The 4,810-nt window shown below is 43.1% G+C and overlaps 1 long non-coding RNA gene across 1 annotated transcript; it reads right to left on the bottom strand.

Moving 5' to 3' along the window:
- Positions 1-315: 315 nt before the first annotated feature.
- On the bottom strand, positions 316-3,714 carry LOC146201414 (uncharacterized). Its single transcript, XR_014705341.1, has 2 exons — positions 3,247-3,714; positions 316-3,151 (listed from the first exon to the last, which is right to left on the bottom strand). It is a non-coding gene; the product is annotated as an uncharacterized LOC146201414 (long non-coding RNA).
- Positions 3,715-4,810: the final 1,096 nt, after the last annotated feature.

The following is a 4,810-nucleotide window of genomic DNA, read 5'->3' as shown; positions in this document are numbered from 1 at the left end:
ATGTGAATATATCTGGTTTAGCATCCCAAAATAACTACGGCTATGAGGAACACAATAGTTGAGGGCTCCGGTATAATTTTGACCATCTGGGGTTCTTTTACATGCACTGACACCGCACGGTGCATGACGGCCTATTGTTTCGCCTCTATTAAAATGTCCCTGCTGTGGCTGGAACCAAATCTGCATCTTTGGGTTCAGCAGCCAAGCACTCTAACTACTGAGCCAGCACAACGGGGCCAAGTATCAAAATGCATGCCATTACATTTCTTTCTAGCCTGTGGTTTTCTTCACAGAACTAATGTATACAAGGAAAAGTAAACAGCAAGAAAACATTAGTTTTATTGCACATTATATTCACATTTCAGCAAACATTCTCTAGGAAAAAATTTCTCATAATGTTTTCATGGAAACCATGAACAAAACAAAACAATGCACTTACTCCACTCGAATTATTAATGGGCAAGGTTGCATCTATGCTACTACACTGCGCTTATCACAAAACCACAAGCCCCATCTGCTTTGACCAATCACTTGATGGAACTAACGGAGACAGATGTCGCACACCACAGACTGGTCGTCTCGCAACATATCTCTGCATATGTTGCATTTCAATTTCATGCCTTTCCACTTAGTTTCAACTGTTGCCAGCATTACTAGTCACCCATCTTTTCTGAAATTCCTTTTTACGCTGTTGGGATCAGCATCCTTGTTAACGACGGTCTCTGGCATTTTAGATGCTATCATTTTCACATCTTCCTCATCTGGAAGAACGAAGGAAATGACAAGCTTTGAGCAGACAAAAAATTAGGGAGACTCCTAATCTCCACCTGTAAGGGTATGGTGTGCCAGCGTTAATGGTTCTTGTCTGCAGATCCCACTGTGGATTCTCGTTAATTTACATGCCCTTTGTTACAAACATTACTACTAATTCCTTAATTCATGTCTCTGTTATCTCAGATATACTCATTAGCATACGGTCGTAGGCTGCCCTGTTAGGTGATAGACAACCTGGCATAGACCTCTGTAAGCCTCAACCTTTCTTAATTGGAGCTGAAACGTTGAAGCTGAAATATTTCAAATATAACTTTGTAAGCTTGGCTTAACAGCTCCTGCCATGTCGTGTGGCCTCGTGACATTTGGCTCGTGGCACTTTTGGCTTGTGCACAGGGGTCATCTGTTAAACACTGGTTAACATGCATGAAAAATACATTTTCACACAAACTGGTGGCAAATGGTCAAGTGGTGCACTGAAGATTCTGAAATGTATACCTATATTCATGCAAGGATCGCATCATCACATAACATGATCAAGAGTTCTATCAGTACCTGTAGTTACATAGCATTTCAATGCCCATTAAAGGACCACCTCAGACAATGGTTGTTGTTATCTCAAGACCTGTTCTAACAGCGTACTGACGCCATTCCACTGAGCGATGGACATGTATATGCATACCCTAGATAGCTCATGATTGTGGATCTCATTTATTTCTATGACTTCCAAGGAGTTCCTGTCGTCAGAAACTTTATGAAATAGGGACAGTAGTCTTGAAAGGTGATGAAAAGAAATAACCAGGTTACCTTGACGCAATGCTAAATTACAGAGGGTGAATATGCTGCATGAAGATACCAAGAAGCTTGTACAAAGAAAAGTGAGAGTGAAATGGCAGGATTTTTGAAACATTGAAATAAACTACAAACTACACTTGTCAAACCTGTCATTAAGGGATGGAAATCATGCAGTAATCAAAAACGCAACATGGAAGCCATTTTAGGTCATCTTCACAAAACACATACCCACACCTCACACACAGCTTCATACTTATGAAAGAGGACAAACCAATATGCAAGGAGTGTGGAGATGAACTAACAATAAACCATATCTTACACATGCGCCAGAGTCGAGAAAAGAGGAAACATTTTGTACAATTTCCAACAGATCCATTTCCATCCCAGCATGATCCTAGGAGAGACGTGCAAATTTCCTGCATTTTTGGTTTCCTAAAATGTTCCTAAACAAGCTACATCCTAAAGAACATTTTAGTCATTACACACAAAATAAGTACATTAAACCTTGTTCTGGGTGCATGGCAGCATTAGTCGCTTAGGCACCATAAAAATCAACACAATGCTGTAAGGTATACTTTGGTTAGCTATGTTATATGAGACAAGCTTTCGGCCTGGTGTGGTCCTTATTCACGTGAAAGCGCTGTCATGAGGGTCTATGTCCCAGCGATCGTAAAGTGACCTATTCCAATAATTTTACAAACTGAAGGTGATTGTACAGATTTCTAAAGACTGGAGTGCTCTGTTTTATCAACGTCCGCCTGCTTTGACAGCCTGGAGTGAAACTGTTGAAGAGAATACATTTTTGAACATTTAACGCGTTTCTGAAGGCGTTGCTTTCAATTACGGGGCCAACAAAATGCAGGTGAATGTCAAACGCCGCCTAGATAGGCTTTCTAGCAAGACAGCGGTGTAGCGTGGAAAATCGCTCCGCCGATCCATCGCTGGCGCCGCTGACTTGAAAGGCGAACTGTTCAAACTTATATAGCTACTGACCACACCTGAAACACTGAATTGCGCATGATCAAGGCAGAATTTCTCTAACACTGAGCACTGGTAGCTATCGATTTCGCGCCCAATATTGTGAAAATCTGTCCTCTCTTCGATCATTGATACGTCCACGGTTGAACATTTATGCGCCTCGGGGTAGGCCAGCCGTGGGAACATGGATGCGTGGTTGTAGCAACGATCGCTTGCATGGCACACTGCAAAATTCCAAGAGTCAGCTTCTTCAACGAAATGTGCAGCGCACATTTTCTACCGCGTACCTAAGCCCGGCGATGCATGCATATCGATCCCGATCGTTTCAAAGCTGCGCGGCCGTTCAGTCGGGTCACGCTAACCTCGAGCATGCGGGGGTTTAAACTACATGTACGCAAACTTCAACGACAAGAAAAAGATGCAGCCTAAGCACTTTAGTCTAGTAATCCTCTATATACCAAAGAACATTGCTGTTCACAGGGAATTCGGATCATTCACGCTTCCGGCTTTCCGGTTGTGCACTCTTGCGGTGCGGTGCAGTAGGTCTTCGCCTCGACGAGTCGATGTGCAGGCCTCTAGTAGATTCGGCATGTCTTCTGCCACGGCTCTGAGGTAGAATTTAAACGAAGAATTTAGCTAAAAACATCCTGTTTCCTCGGTCTGCATGTGAGGAACGAGCATAATGCCATTTCACATACATACTTTGGACTGCCGAATGTTCAGCTGCACGACGAGGTGTGTGTGTGTTGTGCCGGCGCTAGATCTTCAGAGGTCGATGCAGGACCTAAGACAGCGTAAATGCTAGGAATAGCTCGCTCGCATTACGGGCAGATCGAGGTGATAGTTTAGTGCGAAGCGAAAGCTGCTCGTGAATGTGCGTATCTCGATGCCAGCTGGTGGAGCTGGTGCAGTACGTAGCATATCGCCTGCAGCTATGTGCTTGACAGCGATGTTTGCCGTACACAACCCTAAGTGAAGACCGTGATCTATGTTAGAACGGATGCACTCTTCGTAGCACCTCATCGAGAGTCGCGGCTAGCTGATATCATAGAGGATGAGATCCATTCACGCGTAGCAAGCGGAATGGGGCTGCGTTCGACGTGCATATAGCCATGAGCCTGTATATCGACGTCCGCCGTATCTTTACGAGAATCGAATGGATCCGTCGGACGTACCTTTAGACACTTCGAATATTATATGAGGAACGCCTGAGGAAATTGGACAGTAACAGATGGGCAGCTAAAGTATTTAAATACCTGTACCTAAAAAGCGTTGACTCACAATGGAGGAAAAGAACTAGGAAACTAACTAGTAAGTATACTAGTAACAAGGATGGAGAAATAAAGAGCATTAAGCAACAGGTGAAAAACACAGAAGGTAAAAATTGGATAAATTCGATGGAAAAGAAACAGAGTGCGGAATTATACCGAAAGTGGAAAATGCAGATCAGGAAGGAAGATTTCTTTGATAACTCAAGAGGCAGTGCCCTACTTTTTGAAGCTAGATCAGAGTGCCTTATAACACGCAGCTACAAAAAGAAATTTAACAATGGAGATGACGCATGTGCTGTATGTGGAAACTCCAGTGAAACAATTGACCATCTTATACTCGAATGTAATGGTATCCATCCGGAAGTTGGTGCAGGCACAATCACTGTTCCTGAAGCTCTGGGGTTTAGAGATGCCAGTGGCCGGGTGAATAAACCGGCGGTGGGAACTAGCAAAAAACGACTGGAAGATTGGTGGCTTAAAAGCAGAGAAGTGACATAATGTTAGTAATGTAGGAACAAAATTTAATAAATAGAATGGTGGTTTAGTTAACCATTCTAAATCAATAATTAAGCTATAGAGAGAAAAATGAGCATGATAGCTACTGCTACCACCCCGTTTCAAAGGGGACGCTCCTATATTGCACCCATTCCATCCATCCATCTATCCACCTTCCGCAAAGAAAATCATATTTTGTGATGTAGTCGTCAGTTGCATTTGGCTTCCTATAAATACCGCCGATCAGTACAGGCATAGCCTCCTTTATACTTTCTGTGCTTGGCAACTCCGTGCTCCGCGGTCGTTGTCGCCGCTCCTCCTCCATTGAGAAGTTACCAGTGTTACCAAATGTCGGTGAGCAAAAGTAGCTAGATGGCAGCGTGAAAGTAGCTAAATGTAGCTAAAAAATTGAGCAAGGAGCTAAAAGTAGCTAGATGTTTTCCCAAGAATTTTTATTTTATATTTTGATATATAACGCATTTATGGGCAGCTCTATTATT

Source organism: Amblyomma maculatum, chromosome 2 (genome assembly GCF_055883805.1).
Source record: "Amblyomma maculatum isolate TAMU_Amacu chromosome 2, ASM5588380v1, whole genome shotgun sequence".
Lineage (NCBI taxonomy): Eukaryota > Metazoa > Arthropoda > Arachnida > Ixodida > Ixodidae > Amblyomma > Amblyomma maculatum.
The sequence above is the reverse complement of the archived record's forward strand: the minus strand, read 5'-3'. Positions and strand labels throughout refer to the sequence as shown.